This window comes from Crinia signifera, chromosome 2, assembly GCF_055691185.1.
Source record: "Crinia signifera chromosome 2, ASM5569118v1, whole genome shotgun sequence".
In the NCBI taxonomy this organism is placed as follows: Eukaryota; Metazoa; Chordata; class Amphibia; order Anura; family Myobatrachidae; genus Crinia; species Crinia signifera.
Genome location: NC_139218.1, coordinates 101,210,305 through 101,233,012, shown reverse-complemented (window position 1 = coordinate 101,233,012; position 22,708 = coordinate 101,210,305). Strand labels below are relative to the sequence as shown.

Below are 22,708 nucleotides of genomic sequence, written 5' to 3'. Positions count from 1 at the left end.
GTGCTTCTTGATCTGTCAGGGCCAGTGTACTCCGATGCGGAGCAATCCTGTGCGATCTGCATTGCAGATCGCTCAGCAACATCTCTCCTTGTGTAGGTCCCTTACGATTATAAACTGTCTTGTGAATTACCGGTGTAAGGTTAGCTATCTTAGAAAACGAATGCCGTTAAGCGCATCAGGTGTTTTCTAGCAATACACTGTAGCATTTTATTTCAGTTACTGTACTTTGCTAATCCATGTCAAAAGGAAAGTGTGGCAGGAAATGTTAAGCGTTTTTAAAAAACAATTACACCATTGTTACCGTATATACTCGAGTATAAGTCGACCCGAATATAAGCCGAGGCACCTAATTTTGCCACAAAATAATGGGAAAACTTATTGACTCGAGTATAAGCCTAGGGTGGAAAATGCACAGGGTCTAGGGCAGGCATTCCCAACCACGGTCCTCAAGGCACACCAACAGTGCATGTTTTAGTGATATCCAGGCTTCAGCGCAGATGGTTTAATCAGAATCCCTCAGATATTAATTAAGTCACCTGTGCTCAAGCCTGGATATCTACAAAACCTGCACTGTTGGTGTGCCTTGAGGATCGTGGTTGGGAATGCCTGGTCTAGGGGCACACTGACACACATTGACACTGAGGGGAGTTTTAAGTTGTGGGACCCATGGTAGAGGGGTTAACAGTGAGGAGAAGTGATTGATCCATAGATGGCTGCTGTCACTGTGAAGGAAGCAAGTCCTCCACAATGCCTTTTACCTCTCTCCAGTGCCCAGCAGAGTGTACAGGGATCCAGGCACCTGGTAAACCTTAGCAGGGTAGTCAGATCCTCAAGGTCCAGGGTCAGCAGGTGCAGCTCCGGCTGTAAAAGTCCGCGATTTTCGCCATGGAGCCCGATTCCCGGCCTGGCTCCAAAATTTAGGCCCCGGCTTACCAGTCATGGTAGGCCTCAAGCTGAAAAACTGTCCCCCAGGTCTGCAATGAACAGCGCTATGCTCAGGGGACATCTGGCTATCGGATGGAGCCCAAACTGAGCAGGTACAGCGCAGTTAGAGGGGAATAGGGCTGTGGGAAGTAGCATTAGGCCTGGATCCACTTCCTCACAGTCTAAACTGCAGTTACCGTATTCACCCTAGTATAAGCCGAGGAGGTGCTTTTTCAGCATGAAAAATGTGCTGAAAAAGTCGGCTTATACTCGAGTATATACGGTACTTTACATAAATTAAGTTGACAAATGCAAAAACAAGAGACAAATAAACTTCTTATAATGCTCAGGGTTTAAAGATAAGAAAATATAGCACAAAATAATAACAGCAGAACTGTAGAATGACAGGAATGCATGAAATACATTACGCGCTATACAGTGCGGTTATTTCTTTTCTCCCCTGTACAGCAGATCCTTTATCTTTTGCCCTTCACCCTATGTCAGATGGCTTGCATTTTCTTTTGTATACCTGTCTAGGGATTCAATCACTTCTTTTGGTTCAGTTCCAAGACCCTCAGCATCAAGGTCTTTTCTTTTCTTTTTTTTGAGATCCTTAGATTCAATGCTGTTCGCAGACTCCCTTTCAGTCCCTGACTACTACAGTATGCCATTAGCCTATTCCCTATTGTACTCACTACAGCCAATGCTAGGCAGCACGTGCATGTGGCTGCGTGTCGTGCTGGTGTGCTGAAAGCCTGCTTTTCTCAGCGCAGACTGCAAAGTTCAGGCACAGCAGGGGAACATATAATTAAACAGAGCCAGACTGTTCAGTGGGCAGTCAGTCACGGATATTTAATTAGCTAAGGCTGGCGGCTGGTTGGTTTCTTGGCTGTGGTTTGAAGATCAACAACTGGCAGGTTCCGTAGGTTTAATATACGTGGCGGTTGCATTAAATTTGAGATCGCGGATGCTTACTGATATGTTATCTTGAAACATTCATAGAGATGAATACAGACACGGGTTGGCATTGGGCTTCATACGCACATTTTAAAAGATCATTTACGCAGTTTTTCTGTGTCCTAAAGTATTATGATATAAACACTGCTATATACATCTTTGTACTTATTGCTCTGGCACTACATTAATTTTCATAATTACATGACTCAATACATAAAACATATATGTTATTATCACGGAGTACAAGCATTTTAATTTCTGGAAACAAAAAACAAAACAAAAAAACAACCATTCATCCTCTTTCCATTTACCCATCAGTAAGAGGCCTTAGTATCCAGAGTGCCCTGTCTATAACAGTTACAGTATCACAAGACTTGAATATGGAGGAGTGCAGACAAGCTTCATGTATCCTACCTACTTCCTCAGTGAATGTGGGTGTGAACCACATCATCGATCATTCCTCTTCCACCGGGAAGTAATGCGGTGTATTATGGGGGGCAGTACTCCGATTCATAGCACCAACCAACACTCCCACTCCCCGCTTCTTCTGAACCTTGCACCCCTGATCACCTGGAAAAAGTAGGTAAGCGCTAATAATAATCTTTTCTAGGGGGTGTTTGGGCTTTCCACCACATCACGTGCCATGTAGGGTTGAATAGCCTACAAAAGATTAGAAAATGTTGAATATACACATGAAAGTCGGGTGTTCTAGAAAATGATTTTGGAAGAGACCTGGTTCCTGTCACGTCTGTGGTTGGATCTTGGCTGGAAATAACCACAGGCGTAGGGGCTGACTGGTGCTGAAACCTGGGAGCCTTGATGAGGGTGTGGTGCATGCCAGATACCCTCGGACAGTAGCAGACGTGACCACTTAGGATAAAAGTAAAAGTCTTTATTAACTGTAGCAGATAATAAAACTGGTAAGTTTGAGAAATGGTATCGCAGAAGATCACAGGCAGTAATGAACAAGCATAAAAGGCAATAGCTAGATTGGTATTTAGCTGCAGTGTGTGCACACTGATGAAATCCAACAACATATAGCATAGATGGGGTTAAGCTGGTGCAGTGCTAATCGCACTGATGTCCAGAGCATATATGAAGTGCAAATAATACTGGAGCTGTGTAGGAACACAGATGGAGTCCGTAGTATAACGGGTAATGCAGATGGTAAAGAATACCGACCACTGTGGTGAGATGGTTACCAGGGAGAATGGTCACGAAATGGAGGTATTGATGGTAATGGGCACTTCTCAGACAGTCACTAGAAAGAACAGAGAGTCACTGATGCAACACCGATGATGGCAGCAATCGATGTGATTCATCGATGGTGGTGGACACCGATGTAGGAGGCACCTGAGTGATCAGCTGTGATGGGATGACAGCGGTGGTGACGTGGATGGATGAAGAGCCCACTGATGGAGTTGGTGTTTCGATGGCGGAGCACCGATGATGAAAAGAAACGATGGTGGAACACTGATGTTGAAGAATAACGATGGCAGAGCACCGATGTTGAAGAATAACGATGGCAGAGCACCAATGTTGAAGAATAACGATGGCAGAGCACCGATGTTGAAGAAGAATGATGGCAGAGCACCAATGTTGAAGAGGAACGATGGCAGAGCACCAATGTTGAAGAGGAACGATGGCAGAGCACCAATGTTGAAGAGGAACGATGGCAGAGCAACGGTGTAGCCAGGCAGCTGCTTGAAGAAGATGACACAACCTGGAAGGAGCGGAATCCTCAGGAACTGGAACCTGCAATACAGCTTGGAGAAAGGTAATAACCTCAGGATGAGATCAGTAGCACTGGCCCTGATCTGACTTTACCCAGCCTATTTATAGGGAGCAGTGGGAGTGGGAAGGTAGGGCACTGAGCCAGACTGAGGGATTGACAGGATTGGCTGGGACTGAAACGTGACAGGAAACACATGGCTGCTCCCATGTCTGGGAAAGGCGGGAAGCCTAGTTTGTTTGGCACATGGTCTGAGCTACTGTAATGGTGGCGGCATGGAAGCTGCAGGAGGCTGAAGCTGAACCTCGGGAGTGACAGGCAGGGAGTGGAGCACAATTGCAAAGACCGTGGCACTGGGTAGTTGCAGATGCTGTACAGTTCGGGCAGCGCAGATGCGGCGCAATTGGAAGCCATGTCTGGAGCGCAGCACCAGTCTTCTCAGACATCTGGATGGTAAATATGTTTGTTGTAATACCCAGATCATGACAGTTCCTTTCACAAATAAGTAGAAATTTCGAACTGGTCAAGCTCTCTGCACTCTTTTTTTTCCAACAAAGTGTTGAGCACTGGGAAAGCTATATTAAGCAGATTAGTACGCTGATCTGGAATATAAGCCTACGTCAGTATGCTGCTGGTTCTCATGGAAACTAAGGCATTTTAACTGTTTTGGCAGTATCATTGAAAACATGATCATAATCGCATCATCGCCCTTATTCTGGTTCACTCGCAAAGGCAAATTCCTTCTCAAATGGACAAAACCATGTGCACTGCAGGTGGGGCAGATGTAACTTGTTCAGAGAGAATTAGATTTGGGTGGGGATTTACGTCAAAAAGGAATCTATTTTGCAGTGTAAAAATAAAGCAGCCAGTATTTTCCCTGCACAGACACAAAATAACTCACACAAATCTAATTATCTCTGCACATTTTACATCTGCCCCACTGCAGTGCACATGGTTTTGTCCATTTGAGAAGGCATTTGCCTTTGCGAGTGAACCAGAATAAGGGCCCATGTTTATACTTTCAATGCGTAGGCCTAGCTACAGTAGGTGCGGGGATTTGCTGCTGCAATGTGGTCCAGACTGCCTCAGATTCCCAGCCGGCTTACGGTCATATTATCGACCACACTTAGGTCGACAATCATTAGGTCAACACCGTTGGGTCGACAGGCAGGAAGGTCGACAGGGTTCTAGGTCGACATGGTTGAAGGTTGACAGGTGTCTAGGTCGACAGGGGACAATGTCGACATGGTTTTGGGTCGACACAGCGTCAGGTTGACATGGGTTATGTCACGAGGTCAACATGGGTTTTTCACTGTTTTTTGACCCGACATGTGCCGAAAGGCGGTATTTCATGCCCTACCATCCACTAGGGCGTGGTGGGAGAATAAAATAGTGTGCCGAGCGCAGCACTGTTTCACTTCAAACAGTGTCCATGTAGACTGTGTCGACATTCGGGTAAAAACTGTGAAAAAACCCACGTCGACCAGCCTGTCAACACAACCCATGTCGACCTAACGATATGTCAACATAAAACCATGTCAACCTTGTCCCCTGTCAACCTAGACACCTGTCGACCTTCAACCATGTCGACCTAGAACCCTGTGGACCTTCCTGTCTGTCGACCCAATGGTGTCCACCTAATGACTGTCGACCTTAGTGTGGTCGATAAAACGATCTGCACCCTCTCAGCCTGGCCCCCTCACACAGTAATGCTGCAACTGAAGTGAGTTGAGACACATAACTTAGCACAGTGTAGTGCAGGGGTTCCCAAACTTTTTTGAATCATGGCGCCCTAGAGCATCAAAATATTTTCAAGGCACCCCTAGGCCAAATGCTTCTTATCGAGAAATTCAGGAAAATATTAAATGAAGTGCATTGTGTTTATATGTCACCGTTATCTGGTGAGGGACATGTCAAATGTGTTGACATTCACGACAAAAAAGTGAAAAACCAATGTTTACCTTTTGACTGTTTGATCTTCCCAATGTCGACCCAAATGCTTGTGATGACCTGCGGCGTAACAATGGTGCCGCAGACCCTGCGACGGCCAGTGGGGTCTGTGGCAGGCACAGGGCGCACTGGCCTGTAGCTGAGCTGACACTGGCAGCTGCAGCCAGGCCAGCCCAGAGATACACGGCGCACGTCATGATGTTGCGCTGCCGCTGGCCTGAGCCGGGCTCCCGTTGAGCAGACAGACTATCCCTGTACACAGAGCCAATTGACTGCTGTGTACAGGATGGCGTGTGGGGGTGGGCTGGGATGGAGGAAAAGCAGCTGCAGCATGGCGCTGGTCTCTGCCTCCCTCCGTCCCTCCGGATTCTCCATAATGCATGTGACGTGACGTCATCACCATCACGTCACATGCACCGGGGGAGAGATTGACACACCTGCACTGTCTGGCACTGATTAAGTATGGTAAATTTCCCTAAATGTATAAGGAGGGGGAGGGTAAGCAAGCCCCGATCAGTCTGTTTCTTTTGCAGCCTCTGAGTAAGTACTGGGCTACACACACACTAGAAATATAATTTGATGTGAGCAGCGTGTGAATGGATTTGCAGCTAATCGCAGGCCTGTGATATATTTGCAAGCACTGATAAGCAATTTGCAGGCTTGCATGGGGTGGGATTTAACTTTGAGGGGGCATATACCTGATCGCAGGGCTCAGAAAATGAGCAGCCCAGCTATCAAGTCTGAATAAGGCCCTTAGTCAAGATTCAGTGTTATTTTAGAATATTATTAATAATCAATGCATAGTACTTGAGGAGGAGAGAATGTGTAACAGCCACTGACATATTTATAATGGGTGCGGTGCACACGGGCCCCTGACTCCAGGGGGCCCACACCGCACAGTAGAGTAGAGATGGAAGAGCAGATGTGCAGTGCACACTGCTAATGAAGAAACCACCTGTGGGGAGTTATTACTTAAAGTGCTTTCCCAGACTTAAGCTGTGTACACACGGGGGCGATAGGGGCTGAAATCACTGGTAATATGGTCGCTGGCGACCATATTGCCAGTGATGGGAGCGTGCCCCAGCGATAAATCGCCGTGGGCGGGCTCCCGTTTTTAGCCCTGTTATAATCGCTGGTCGCAGGAGCTTGCTCCTGCGACCAGCTGATTATCTCTGCGGCACCTCCGCAGAGGTTCCCTTTCATCAGCGACCATCTCTGGTCGCTGATGAAAAGGAGAAACTGAGAAATATATCTCCCCCGTGTGTACGGGGCTTTAGACATCAGAAAGCCGAACACATTCATGTTCAATTTATAAATATCCATCCAGTCAGTGTTGGGTTAGGCATTGAAAGGCCCATTGGAGTCATGCAATTGTAGAGGAACACAAAATAGTGTGTGAAACAGCAACAATAAGCTGAAGGGGCATAACTATAGGCTGAGTGTGTGTGAACCAGTTTCTCTGGTCACCATTGACTGGTAATGGTGACAGAATGTAACTCTGATCGCATCGGGGGTGAGGGCAACATCAAAAATATAACAGCCAACACACTAGTTATACAGTGAACACATCTTGATGTCACCTCTGCTCTCCAAAGTAGGACATCAGTTGATTTTCCTAAAGATTTCTTGCAAAATGTCTACAAATATCTCGTAGGTTAGCTACTGCCTCATTTTCCTCAGGTACACCACTTGAAGTTTTCTGATGGGGGAGGTAAGTTTGTTCCTACTAAATTAGGCCTGTCACTTGCTTCTCCTCCTGAGGTATGCCAGTCATTGTGTTTCCTTTTGAGGTAGGTAGGACACCTACTGCCTTCTTCTCCTGAGGTAGGTCAGTGACTGTCTCCTCCTCTTGAGTAGGCCAGTCAAGTGCTTCTCCTAAGGCAGCGGTTTTCAAACTGTGGGTCCTGACCGAAAGTGGGTCCCGACCTTCTCAGCATAGGGTCGCGACTCCATGTTCCTGACCATCAGGCTGGTGACTTTTCTAATCTCAGTCAGTGATTCAAGGAGTCTGAAAAAAATCTGTGGAATTGTCTGTTATTTTAGACTCTTCCCATCATATTGTGCCTCCACAATGCTGCCATGCACGTGCTGTCTGCTGGCTACACATGTGATGTGATGACCTTCGGCAGTAACTTGTTTGGGGTCCTGTCATTTATTTTTATTGTCTGATGGGGTCCCAGAACAAAATTGTTTGAGGACCACTGTCCTAAGGTAAGTAAATCTGTCACTGTCTTCTTCTCCTTTAAGTAGATCAGTTACTGTCTTTTCCTTCACTGGCTTCTCCTAAAGGTAAGCTAGTCACTTTGTCCGCCTTCTGAAGTAGGGTAGCCCCAATTCCTACCCCTAACCTTTTCAATGGATGCTCTAATCTGTGTATTTTTTTTCCAGTGGCTATATTTTGTGTATTATAGGAATGTATTCTTTATCATAAAGCAGGCTGATTTCTCTGTGTACACTTTTCTCTGTTGACACTTTTTCTCTGTTGACTTATATATCACTACTCCAGCACCCTTCTTCTCCCACAAATGTGTATGTTTGTATGACACCCCTCTTTTTAAAAAAACGTTTTATTAAGGATTGCGCATATACACAACATGGTTTACAGTTACAGTGAAACCTGTGAATTTAGCACATCAAAAACAAGTAACTTTAAATGTATGCGATTTGGAACACATTTACAATGAGAAGGTTTTGAATTACACAAAAACATTGCCTTCTGCGGGCGGACACAACCTAAATTATATCCCCACACTTCCAGTGGCCATGCCCGTTCAGGTTGGGTCCAGTAAGGACAGGGGCTGGCTGGCAATTTTTAGCCTGGGGGGCAATTCCAGAGCACTGGCCCATAAGTACCAGTATAAAATTATGGATCATGATAATACAGGGCTTGACAAATTTTCTTAAAATCTAGGAGCCAGCATGAAAGTGTAGGAGCCAGACAAACTTTTGAATTTTTTCACTTTAAATTCTGCTGCCGCTGGCTGCAGGTCTGCTCAGTACTTCCTGGACACTACGGATTGCCCACCCCACTCACACCACCCGAGTGCTCAGCGCAGCACAGGCCCTGCCGCTGCCCAGGACCCAATTTCCCCTGGCAGCTCCCCTGGAGACCTCGTGAACGATTAGGCACTTGATGTGCCATTTTTTTTTTTTTGCATATAAAAACAAAAACAAAAAAAAAACACATTTGATTTCATATCCTAGTAAACTATTGAAATAAGATTAATGTTTAAAATTTAATTTAATGGTCATAACCCTAGTCTTGCTTGTCTGTTGCATCCCTAAATAGTGAAAATAAAAAAAATACATTTGTACCTTGTTGAAAATAGCATGCATCCTCTACGTTTTGAGCTGGCAGCAGGGGCTGGCTGGCAATTTTTAGCCTGGGGGGCAATTCCAGAGCACTGGCCCATAAGTACCAGTATAAAATTATGGATCATGATAATACAGGGCTTGACAAATTTTCTTAAAATCTAGGAGCCAGCATGAAAGTGTAGGAGCCAGACAAACTTTTGAATTTTTTCACTTTAAATTCTGCTGCCGCTGGCTGCAGGTCTGCTCAGTACTTCCTGGACACTACGGATTGCCCACCCCACTCACACCACCCGAGTGCTCAGCGCAGCACAGGCCCTGCCGCTGCCCAGGACCCAATTTCCCCTGGCAGCTCCCCTGGAGACCTCGTGAACGATTAGGCACTTGATGTGCCATTTTTTTTTTTGCATATAAAAAAAAAACAAAAAAAAAAACACATTTGATTTCATATCCTAGTAAACTATTGAAATAAGATTAATGTTTAAAATTTAATTTAATGGTCATAACCCTAGTCTTGCTTGTCTGTTGCATCCCTAAATAGTGAAAATAAAAAAAATACATTTGTACCTTGTTGAAAATAGCATGCATCCTCTACGTTTTGAGCTGGCAGCATCTGATCAGTGCTGCTCCCACCAACCATCCCGCTGGCATTACAGCCCTTACTGGCACCAGGCAGGAGAGGGGGAAGGTGGACGTCAGGCATTGCTGCCCATGCTGACCTCTAGCAGGAGGAAGGGGGGGGGTCGGGCTCTACCGCCCTTCATTACCAGAAGGAGGTGAGTCGGGCTCTGCTGCCATGGACCTCCATCAGGTGGGGAGATGGGAGAGGGGGGAGGGTGCTGCTGCCGCTGACCCTCCAGCAGAAGGGGAGATGGGGGGTTGGGCTCTGCTGCCATGGACCTCCATCAGGTGGGGAGATGGGAGAGGGGGCTGCTGCCGCTGACCCTCCAGCAGAAGGGGAGATGGGGGTTGGGCTCTGCTGCCATGGACCTCCATCAGGTGGGGAGAGGGGGCTGCTGCCGCTGACCCTCCAGCAGAAGGGGAGATGGGGGGTTGGGCTCTGCTGCCCGACTCGAGCTGCCACTGACCTCAAGGTGGGGAGCCAGGCTTTGCTGCCGGCGACCCTCCAGCAGAAGGAGAGATGGGGGCTGGGCTCTGCTGCCAGCCTTTCTGCCCTGCATTGCGCCGTCCTCCGAGTAATATCTGTCCTCCTCCAGCCGTTCTGGCGGCTCCGGCGTCATGACGACACACACGCGTTGTACGTCATGCTGCAATGCCAGAAATCAGGAGAACAAAGGAAGTTACAGGCGGCCGGGGCCTGCCGCCTGCACATATGTTTATGTATCCCAGGAGGCCGGCGGCCATTCAGGAGGCCGGCGGCCATGTTTCTGTAGCCGCGGCGCCGCCTGCAGGACATGACAGGAGGAGGTAACATACGAGCCGGCCCGCAGCAGTATTAGTTAGAGTGGCCCGGGGGGCACATGGCACTCTGCCCCCCGGCCCAGCCCGCCCCTGGGCCGGGGGGCAGAGTGAGGACACGGGTCTCATACCACTGAGTGGAACGGAAGCATATATGAATTAGTAACTTCAGATCATTGGACAGTGAATTGATAAAACCCTCCCACAGTTGGAAGAATGATTCTGTATGCTCTTCTTTTTGGAGGGATGACTCCACCCACTCCATATGAAATATATGGAATAGCTTAGCTCGAAACAGAGGTATGGAAGGAGGGTTCTTGTGTATCCATCGATGTAGGATACTTTTGCGGGCTACCGCTGATAAGTATCATTTTTTTGCTCTCCTGTAGAATTGGCGTTCCCATGGGGAAAATGACACCCCTCTTTTTAACCATTTGTATGTGTGGTTCTGTGTCTACTCAGTGTGTGTCCATGCCTTTCTCCTCTATATGTTTATCTCTAATTATATGTTGGACTTGCCCACAGGGGTACAGGGGAAACCCCTGATAGGCCCCACTGCCTAGATCAGGTCCAAGACCATTATTCAGGTGCAATCCGCTGCTGGGCTGTGAGTAGAGCGGAGCCGGAGACAATGGAGGAGATCTGCCCACTCTGGTGCAGACGCCTGGCAGCAGGTGACTCCATTGCCCCCACCAGTTCCGCCACTGGTATATTGTATACACACATACAGTACCTTGTAGTGGTATCAAGACCAGCTAATAATGTGTTAATATTCCATGTATTGCCATTCTGCACAGCATGTGTAAATTTAGACTATACAGTTGGCAGAGCTGCGACGATGACTGACGCATGTAAAATTGCTGTGTGGTGTGTGTAGATGTGTATAGTATCAGAATCACGAGCACACCTTCAGCATGGATGTAACACAGGTCTTTACTCACCATGAGGCAGACACTAAAAGTAAGTGAGACTAACCAGGAAGTAAGTCCCCTCAGAATGACATCATCTCCCAGGATGCACAGCATGCATTTACATCCCGCCTTTTAAACTGGAAGGATACAAACATGAATGAAACAAATGCAACAATATTAGGCATGAGCAAAATAATTGATATCATACAATAAAGTCTTGAAACTTTGGGTTGGGTTTGGACACTCGGGGTGAAATGTAGGTAGGAATTTTTGGTCATGTTTTAAAATCTCACCATATCACACCTTTGAAAATCAATTTTTTCCCCCGCAAATTCACATATGTAATAAAATGCGAATTTGCGGTAAAAAAATGCGATTTAGTGCGATTTTTAGACTTGAAAATGTGCGCATTTTCAGACATGCGATTTTGTGTAAAAAAAAAAATGGCGTAAGGTCTCCCCTCCTGAGCATAACCAGCCGGTCAAAGAACCGGTCCTGGTTTCATAAATTCACAGGGACAAACAAGTTGGGGTTCCCTTGATTTTACAAAACCAGCACCAGGCTTAAGGGTCGGTCCTGGTTCCCAAAATACAGGGGACAAATTGACTAGGGGTCCCCCATATTTCAAGAACCAGCACCGGGCCCAACCAGCCAGCAGGGTAATGCCACATCCGGGGGAAGACTTTTTATACAAGTCCCCCCAGCCAAAGCATTCATCCCTCTGACCAGTCAACATGGGCAGGGGTCCTGGGGAAGTGGGGACCCCCCTCCAGAACTTACCTGCCCATGTTAAAGCCCGGGGCTGTCCTCGATGCCCCTGGGCGGTGGGCATCGAGCTGATAAAATGGTGTAAAAAATAGAAAGAATCCTATTGTATATTGCTGTGGAACTATGAGTCCCAGCAAGCCTGCACCGCATGCAGGGACTTGGAGAACCACAAGTCCCAGCATGCAGGGCAATAAAGAGCCCGCTGGGACTTGTAGTCCCGCAGTAGTACAAATAGTTAAATAAATACACAGACACACTGACAGTAAAATTTTATTACACAAGGAGCCCATTCATCCAATACTCACCTATGTTGCCACGAAGCATCGGTCCCCTTGTCCAGTAGTATCCACTCGGGTACCTGTGGATAGAAAACATACTCACCAGCCATTTTCAGCGCTTCTCCGGGACCCCTACACCGCTGTAAGCACTCTCCAGTCTTCTGTTTACTTCTGGGGCTCCGCCCCCAACCGGGACTTAGGCCCGCCCACCAGCCAATCATGGCCGGCATCGGGAAATCCTAGAGATTCTGGGAGGCTAAAGCAGCGCTAAATGAGGGACAGAGCTGATGCAATTACATTCCCACAATATAGGCATTAGCAAATTGTGGGAATGTAGCATTACTTCAAAGGGAGCATTACTTCAAAGATACTCTACTCTGCCTGGTATATGGGAATCTGGAAGTACTTTAAAGGATGTTGCCATACATATCAGTACTCTCTTTATTGGCAGATCTGACAAGAGGTTCCAGCTTCTTTTAGACTATCAGGAACAAATAGCAGTACAGGCATACTTGCCTACTTTTGAAAACTAGTTTCAGGGAGATTATACCTGGTAGTAGAATTTTGCACAGTGCCCCATTGAGGGGGGTGTCCTGCTCCGCCCAAAGGGTGTGTCAAGTTCCATATATGGAGAGATTGTGAACATGGCACCTAGAAGTGTGAGTGTACTGTCATAGGCAAATCTAAGGGGGGGTCCGGGGGTGCACCGAACCACCCATTAGACCGCCGGCTGCTGCCACACACACAATTTAAAGAAATGACAGCCAGGCAGCAAGAGCTGTGCGCTGCCCATCTGTATAGTCACTGTCTAAGCAAAGCAGCAGCTCCATCTATATCTTCAATTCACTCCCCTTTGTAATGAGCATTTAACTCCCCCTTGGCTAAGAACAATTTACTCCCTCTTGGCAACAAGCATGTATTCCCCCTTAACAATGAGAAATCCCCCCCTTGGCAACGAGCAATTTCACTCCCCCTTTGCAATGAGCGTTTAACAACTCCCTCTTGGCACCGAGCATGTATCCCCTTGGCAATGAGCATGAAGCCCTCTTGGCATCAAACAAGAACCCCCTAGCAATGAGCATGTAGGTGCTTATTTATATGTCAAATGTGTAATGGGCATTATGGTTTGTTATATAATATGTAATGGGCATTATGGTTTGTGGGCTTATGTGTAATTGGCATTAAGGTGTGTGGATTTATTTGTAATGGGTATTACGGAGTTTGTTAAAATTTGCTAAATTGCTGGGAAATGGTGCTGATAATTCAGTGTAAATGTATCTCTCTCTTATTCCTTTTCCCCCCAAAAAATGTAACCGTGTTATGTGGGCTAGGTGAAATGAGGGAGATTGCTAGATTAATGAGGGAGAGGGAGATTGCTGTTATTTCAAGGAGTCTCTTGCAGAATGCAGGAGGGAAGTTAACTATAAGTACAGGGATGGGTTATGGCTATGAGTACATTCAGAAACTTTACTACTCAAAGGAGTATAATTATTTTTGTAAGTCTACACAAAGAAGAATACAATTTAAGATATCGGACAGCAGCATATATCACTGATGCAGTCCTCTCAGTAACATAGCCCCTGCAGCAGATTGGAGAGGCAGGGTGGCCTGTGGGTGTTGAAGGCCTATTGGGCCGATGCTACACAACTGCAGGGTCCTGCAAATATTTGTGTGTGCTCAAATCACACCTGCCCTCATTATAAATGTCCCTCCCAAAATGGCTGCCGGCTGAGACAGTTATTAAAGATGCTAGAAGAGACGGTGGCCATATTGAGAGGAACATTTTGATGGGGACACAAGCGACAGACCTGCACCCAACGACGCATGACCCCACGCAGCACAGGTCCTGTGACCATCCATTGGTACTTTGCGCATTCCTAGCAGATCCTTTGGGCTACTAGTGCTATATGTTTGGTTATAACACATGTTGTTTAACTCTCTTATGAAGGTTTCTCTGACCCTCTCGCTCTTTTTGTTCATACAAAACGATCTCTAGTTTATTTATTCTCTCTAATTTCCTGAGAGAGTTTAACCTCTTCTGTCTCATTATGGTAGATGCTGTCCTTTTTTTGTCATCATTAGATTTATTTCCATGTCTCTAGGGCCTCTATTTATTAAAGGAATGAAAAATATATATTTATTGCCTTTAGCGCAAAATTTTTACTTTCACAGAAATGTATAAATCTGTTTGGGGAGTATAGTGAAGCTGCTGGCTAATTACAGACCATCAAGAAATCTATTGACCAAAATACCAATAGCAATAAAACTAGAGCTTAGGCTTTTATATTCACAAGTTTCTAATAAAATGCTAAGTCAAAACGAAATCTCAGAATTGACACAGGTAACAATGCATTTAGCCGAGATTAATGTTGTTTTTCCAACACAGCCTGTAAGATGTAAATTGGAAGCTGATTGGTTGATACATTGTCTCTCACATTTTATCTTTCTCCGAGCTTTTATAAATGCCCCCATTAACCATAGATAAATATATAAAACATAAAAAATATACACAATTTGATTTTGAAGTTATAAAATGTTGATATACAATATATAGCAGTGATATATAGCAGTTGGCCAAATAGCGAAACTGTAGCAGGGGATGCTGGGATCTGTAGTTCAACGACAGCTGGAGTGCCAAGGTTTTCCATCTTTATTTTACATCACTGCACTAAAACATACCATTATAACCCAAAAAAATAAGTACATTTTAACCAAGGTTCTAAGGGCCAGAAACAGTCCTTATATCAGAGCTCATCAACACCGGCCCTCCAGATGTTAATGAACTACACATCCCAGGATGCTTTGCATTAGTTTTGCTATGTGGCCATGCTGAAACTGATGCAAGGCATCCTGGGATGTGTTGTTCATTAAAATCTGGAGGGCCGGTGTTGCCCAGCCCTGCCTTATATGGTTATACTGATTAAAGTCCTTATTTTGAATGCATGAGCATTATTTTAACAGCATGAGCATACTTGGAATAAATTACCAGATGTTATAAAAACTTGATGCACACTTGTGGGTCCTTGAGAATCTATCAGTTTCCCAAAGTAGTAGAAGTCCATCAGAGCACCGGAATTAATGCTGGCGAGTTGTTAAAAGAGCGCCTTCATGAACTGAAGATATCATGTGCAATTCCAGGAGAATTTGACCATATTAGAGGGGCGAGATGTACTAAGCCTTGAAAAGTGATAAAATGGAGAGTGATAAACCACCAACCAATCAGCTCTCATTTTTCAAACACAGTCTGTGACATGGCAGTTAGCTGCTGATTGGCTAGTGACAGGGCCGGATTAAGCCTTCGAGGGGCCCCTCCCACTTGTCATTACTGGCTGCAAACTGCACGGGAGAATTTTACACTGTCAAAACAGTACTGGCAGTATAAACTTAATGGGTAACTGCGGGGGGCAGTTACCAGCGATCATAAGGGGGCTATTGCCGGTGCACACTCCAATCGCTGGCAATATGGTCGCTCAGCGACCATATTGCCAGCGATTATAGCAGGTGTGTATGCGCCTTAAGAAATCTTCAGGTGTTTACGCACCTTTAGAGCTGCAGTGTGAAAGCTCCAGACTGAATTTACCGGTTACAGATAACTGGTATTTCTAAACGGTTATAAAGCAGAGTCCTACATGGTTCAGAGCAGTTTTTTATGCGGTGTGAATGGCTCTGAACCGGTATTTAGGATCCAGGCAGAAGTGAGCACTGTGCTGGTCCCGCTCCGTGCATATCTAATGAGCGGGACCCAGCACAGTGCATATTTAATGAGCGGGTCCCCACCCCCTGCATATGTAATGAGCGGGTCCCACTCTGTGCAGTGACTATTTAATGAGTGGGTCCCGCTCATTGAATAGTCACTGTACAGAGCAGGTCCCGTCCATTACATATGCAGGGGGTGGGGTGTGGACCTGCTCATAAAATATTCACTGCACAGAGCGGTCCCTCTCATTACATATGCAGGGGGCGGGGTGGGGACCGCTCATGAAATATTCACTGCACTGTGCTGGGTCCCATTCATTACATATGCATGGAACGGGACCAGCTGTATATACATGTCACATATATGCACTTTGTATATTTTGGGGGGTGGGGTGTTGGGGGGGGGGGGGGTTTGAGGTAGTGGGGTGTTTGGGGGGTGCACCAAACACCCCACCTGTTTTCTATGGGTGAAACGGGTTCAATGTGAGAGGTGTAAACACGCTAATTAACTATATCGTTTACAACATGCTATGTGAAAGGGGTTAATTGGCTTTAGACCCGTTTTAAAAAATGTTTACAAAAACAGGTTGAAAGCAGGTTTGCAATGTGAAAGCAGCATAAGTTATATTGGTACAGCCATCTAGAAGTTACCTTAAGAACGTTAACCCTGCTCAGTATATCGGGACATATGAGATCTAACAAGCATCTAATAAATTAGGCCTTAATTTTATTCCTCAGCTGTCACATGCAATATTGTCTGTCTTTAACCAGGAAGATAACTCCTGGTGGTTTTTAGCTGCCCTCACCAGCGCCACATTTTGTATACCTGTGTTTTTGAAGTCACATGCAAGGCGTCCCCCAGTCCTAGTGCCCTAGGCTGCAGGCTGATCAGCCTAATGGTTAATCGGGCACTGAATAGACATGAAAGCATCCCCTTTAAATACACCCCAAATTCTATGGCACTGGTTTACTGTGAACGTATTCCTGGGTTTTGGTGTAGAGCAGTGGTGTCAAACTCATGGCCCTCCAGCTGTTGTGGAACCACAAATCCCAGAATGCCCTGCCACAGTTTTAGCAACCCCATACCTCCCGACTTCTTGGGAGCCGGAGGAGGGACATGGGACTGCATGCCGCAGGCGTGCCGTAAAATTTCGGGGGTGTGGCCTAATTTTGGGGGCTTGGCCTATACTCACGGCTCACCCGCGAGTCCACGCCCCCGTTTTGACGCTATGGGGGCATGACCCAGAGGCTCTGTGAGCCTCTAGCCATGCCCCCAGCCCCCTGGCTGCGGGAATAGACGCTGTGCGCATGTGCACAGCGTTTATTCATCACTGCTCACCAGCCGACAGGGGGGACTCCCAACAGCCCCCCCTTGCAGCGGGACACTGCCGGCCGTGGGAGGGCCGTGGGAATGTCCCCGAAAACCGGTTTTCAGGACTGTTGGTAAGTATGCAACCCATTATAGAAAATCTGTGTCAGGACATGCTGTGATGTGTAGTTCCACAACAGCTGGAGGGCCATGAGTTTGACACCACTGGTGTAGAGTGAATAAGGGGTCTCAGGCTTAGAACTGGGTTGTTCCCAAGATCGACCCAGGTCATACCTGTGTTTTTCCCGGGTATTATATCTGAAAGTGGTATATATGTGATTGTGGATACTGTACATTTCTTCAATTTCTCCTATAGTTCCCAAATCTGTAGAGAAACTTTAAGTCACCTTGACTATTTTCAACAATGTAACAATGGCCTTCCCCCATTACACAATTTTTACAGATAACAGTGAATTTCACCAGCAATTCAACTAAATGCTTCGCTCCACTCATAAAACTCACAAAATACTGGCATAATATATGAATGCCCTTGAAACATACAGTATAGCATACATACTGTACAGTATTTTAATCCAGCACATATATTTGAAACAATTCGGAATTGAGTTTACTAGATTTTCCCGCAAGTTATAAAGATACTGTTTAAAGACACCAAATTTATTCATGAAAATTACAATAATTTGGGGTTTAGTATAACAAATATATAACAACCAATCATCTCCGATCTTTTTCAAACACAGCTTGTAAAGTGTAAGGCAGAAGGTGATTGGCTGTTATTTTATCTTATTGTTGTCATGTACCTTTTCTTTTTATCACTTTGGCAGATGAACAATATTCAGAGGCCATGGAGTAAAATACTCCGAATTATAAGCGTTCATTATCATACTAGACGCCCCTAGTTATCGCTACTGAAAAACACCTAAATTGCTTTAAAATAAGCAACCGTACAGAGACTTGAAACAAAGTCAACTGAACACTTCTCAGAAACTGTACTGATCCATTTGGTCTATCAGTGTCAAGTCAAAGCGCTTTTAAAAAGCTTTCAGGCCTCGTGTTAAATGCTTTAAAATGACGTTTGTGAGTTTTCTCCAGAGAGAAAGTGTTGATCTACACGGATGAGATTGCAGCTCATGAAGTTCAGCATTCGGGCAATCAGCAGGAGATACAGCAGAACACGTTGAAAGGACATATGGAGGAACATATTAGACAAAATCAATGCACTGGCTCGTTGCCCCATAGACATTCGTGGGTTGCTTTCCCAATAGTGACAGTATTTGCATACTTGCCAACAGTCTGATTTTCCAGGCATAATGCTCTGAATTAATTTTGTATATCAAAATACTTCAAGGATGCACAAATCTGCATAAGATATAAATAGCACCTGCATAACTGTGTAAATAGCTTTTATTTATATACATATCGCAGTTGCTAGGAAGATACAAAATAAAATAACGTAACATTTATGACAGTAAGGCAGATTTAGCACAGTGCAAAACACGGAACTGGTTATTTTTTCATGTTATTTCATGTCACGTGCCTGGCTGAATTGACACATCTAGGATAAGTGTGTAATGCTGCGTACACACGGTGAGATTCCCTTGCTATTCGATTTAAGATTCACGCGCAAGATTGCAAGGTAAAAAACCTGTGCGATCTGCATGTGATCTGCATGTGATCTGCATGCGATTTTGACTATATAGTCAAAATCTCATGCTGATTGTACCCCTGTGTGTAAACAATAAACGGGATGTGATCAGGATCCCGTCAGTGCAGTTGTCCTTCTGCCCCCTATTTACTTTTTGATCACAGAGAAAGAACCACGAATGCTGACTAAGCACTGAGTGAGCATAAACCCCTGATGGTTCCCCAGGTTACGCTGGAAGGTCAGCTGATATGCTAATAGGATGGGCACAAGGCCTATCAGAGCTGTGGGAGGAGTATAGACAGGGAAGAAAAGGATCATACTCACAGGAAGTCTTCCTCTGTCTGAAAAAGCGTGCTGCAGGATCAGGCAAGGCTGCTCTGCAGCAAGAAATTTCCGTTTGTCTTTCAAGCCTTTTTCTTCCTTCCCTAATACCACTCTGTCTCTCCTTTCTTCTCTTCATAGATCTGTCCCCTTTTCTTTACCTGTCCCTCTCTGTCAGATATGGCCTATAGGCCGCGCAGAGCGATCCGCCCGCCCGCCCGCCTTGCTGAAGCAGAGGCGGATTGGGAGGCGGCGGGGCCTAGTGGCGCGGTCCCTGGTGGTTCCAGTGGGGACCGGAGGGGATCGCGGCGCGGTCCTGCGGCTCCTGTGCCGCCCGCGCGTCATGGCGCGATGGTCGCGGCGCCGGCTGATGACGCGGCCGGGCGCCGGACCTCGCGTAGTGCAGGCAGAGGCCGCGGCGTGCGCGGCGGTGCTCGCGGCAGCCAAGGGGGGTCGGGCAGGGGTAGCGCCCGTCCAGCAAACACCCGTGCGAGCGGGCTAGGCCCCCGCACGTCGGACAGCAACGCCAGGCCTGGATCGCGGCCTTCCGCCCGATCCAGCGCCCGAGGCGCTGTAGTACGGGCCGCGCAGGTTGACCCCCAGCAATCACAGGGCGCCCATAGGCGCAGACAGGTTACCCGCGCCAGAGGCGCTGGGAGACAAGCCACACAGGTAACCCCTCTGCAATCACAGGGCGCCCATAGGCGCGGACAGGTTACCCGCGCCAGAGGCGCTGGGATACAGGCCACACAGGTCACCCCTCTGCAATCACAGGGCGCCAATAGGCGCAGTCAGGCTACTCGCCCCTCATCCATCCCCATCCTGGCATCTAGATTGCCACAGAGGGGCCTCCCATCGGGAGTAACCACCCCCACCCCCAGCAGGTCGGGTAGGGGCCGCGGGAGGGCCAGTGGCCCTCATCCAGTCCCATCCTGGCTTCCAGGCTGACCCAGGGGGGTCTCCCCTCCGGAGCCCCCTCTCCCACCTTAATAGACCGGGTAGAGGCCGTGGGCGAGCCAGGGGAGGAGGTCAGGGGCCGAATAGGGTCCAGATGGTGCCAGCAGCCCCCGCTGACACCCCTAGGGGCCTGAGCATACTGCTGTGCAAAATCTTCTGCTGGGATCTGGGTAGGTGTTCCGCAGCAGCCATGTTATTCAGCTCTCATGCGGCGCATAGGAGGCAGTGCATGATTGCTGCCACAGGGGGCACTGCTGAGCTCAGACATGGTCTAGACTCTGCGGATCTACTGGTGACTCATGAGTCATGTAAATAGTTCAGTAGTTCAGTTAGTTCCCTTCCTACAGATCCCTAAACTAATCTCTGACTCATACAGCCATAATGAGACTGTACAGTGCCTCTGGGCGGCCATGTGTGGTACTGCCTTGCTCAGGCACATGTATGGAGCTGAACCATAGTATGCACTGCCATGCTGCCTTCATATTAGGGCACGAGCTACACTCCCAATCATGTATAGGATGTTATATACTGTAGCTCTGTTTACTCCACAGGACAAAGAGGGATAGGTATGAACCTTCATAATACATAAAGTGGAGCAGTTTCCCCTAGCAACCGATCGGCTTAGGTCACATTTAAGCTGTGGAAGATAAATGACAGACACTGACTGGATATTTTGCAAGCTTTACTTTATCTCTCTCTAAAGTCAGTTACATTGGGGAAAAGGGACATGTTAAATACTGTATTTTAAAAGCAAAAATAGTGACAGTATATTACTCTGAATTTGGGTATTTTAATTGCATATTATGGAAGTTAAAATAATAACCAAAAGGGGATAAGTTTGGCAGAGCTAAACAAAGAATAGGCCCCTATAGTGCGCTTTCGCACTGCCAAAACGCTCCACAAGCTTTATTTAAGGCGGTATTCAAGACAGGTCTGAGCCTTGACATTGCAGTAGATGGCCCCTTTGAATGCCATTTGAATACCATTCACATCAATCAACCCGTTTGATCCCCTCAACACGTTTCAGGGCAGTAGGTAGGGGACGGGTCTGTAGTCTGATGTTTGTTTCTGCTAAATACCGTTTCGAGCCACTCTCACTGCATAACAATGGCCCTAAAACGTGTAGGACCGTTTTGGAATATCGGTGATCTTTCACTGGTAAATCAACTCTGCACTTTCTGTTTGCCTTAAACGTGTTTAAATTGTGAAACAACGGCAATATTCCGTTCAGTGCAGTGTGAAGGGGGTATAAGGGTGCTGTATAAATTACTGCTTCTAAAATAGGTTAATAAATCAGATTATTCCCATCTGATCATCCTAACAAGAATATTACTCCTCCAATGAGCTAGTATAAAAAATCCCTGCTCTGCGGGTAATAAGTTAGTCTGGTTCATCTAGTTCTAATCACTCCTCTCAGTCTCTGATGGTATAGTGAGCCGGACGGACTGCCGTAGGTAGGCTCGAGTGGAGGTCGTCCCGAATATAAGACTAAGCGCCTAAGTCTACATCAAATACTGGGAAAGCTTATTGACTCGAGTGGGACCCTCACTTGAGTATAAGCCGAGACGGGCCTTTTTCGGCATATAAAAATGTTATCGAAAAGTGAGCTTATACTCGAGGATATATATATGGTAGTCTTCTGAGCTAATCTTTTGGGTGAACTAGATCGTAATGAATTAGTCACAAAAATTAACTAGATTTCCCATCACTAAGGGGTAGGCCGCGGCAATGGCACCAGGACCTCCTGGCAGCCCGGGGGGTTGGGCAGAGCTAGTGCCCATGGCGCAACTACCCGGGGGGGCGACAGGGCCGCTGGGATGATGCCACTGCCCAGTCCCCGACATTGGGGAGGTACAGCATCTTGGCGCGATGGTTAACGCCATGAGGCAGGCTTCGACTCCCATAGGGGGCACCACCATATTATATAGTGAGGCCGTTAGAGGCAGGGGGCGGGGTACTCCTGCCACGATCACTGCACGCCCCTCTGGCATTCCCGGCAGTACAGATGGTGTAATGGTTAGCATCACTGCCTCACAGCACCGATGGCTTTGGTTTGGTTCCCACCATGGCTCCAACTGTGAGATGTTTGTATATTCCCCCTTTAGACTGGCCTGCGGGGTGACGTGTGACAGGGATGTAGGGCTGGTAGTGCAGGCTACTGGGGACGGCCACCCCCCCCCTTCCCCTATTGTGGGACCCCAGTCACTCCTGTCCATCCCCGGGGACATGCCTCCTGCAGGACCGGCCAGGCGACGATGGCTGCGGAGGACCAGGCTGGTCCCTCAGGGCAGCGCTAAAAGGGGGTCTCGGGTAGTTCCCGAAAATACTTCCCCTCTGTTGGGCTGGCGCGGTGTAGGGCCCCTGCCACCTACTGCCTGTAAGAGGGTACAGCAGTTTATGGCCCTTCTGAATTCCTTCATGGACCGCAGGTCTGGGTTTTCCCCTACTGGGGCTCTGCCAGCTCCCAACCCTGTTATTTTGCCTGCCCTGATGAGCTGCCTGGGGTTA

The 22,708-nt window shown here is 47.0% G+C and overlaps 1 protein-coding gene and 1 long non-coding RNA gene across 2 annotated transcripts in view; one reads left to right on the top strand and one right to left on the bottom strand.

The window, feature by feature from the left end:
• LOC146059935 (uncharacterized) overlaps window positions 1–1,120 on the bottom strand; it is a 76,359-nt gene extending 75,239 nt beyond the window's left edge. Inside the window, exon 1 of the transcript XR_014470339.1 lies at window positions 759–1,120. The gene's annotated coding sequence lies outside the window, so the exon portion shown is untranslated. The remainder of the gene's footprint in view (window positions 1–758) is intronic.
• Window positions 1–22,708, top strand: part of LOC146058802 (uncharacterized) — a 780,737-nt gene that overhangs the window by 336,340 nt on the left and 421,689 nt on the right. The gene's annotated exons all lie outside the window — the stretch shown is intronic.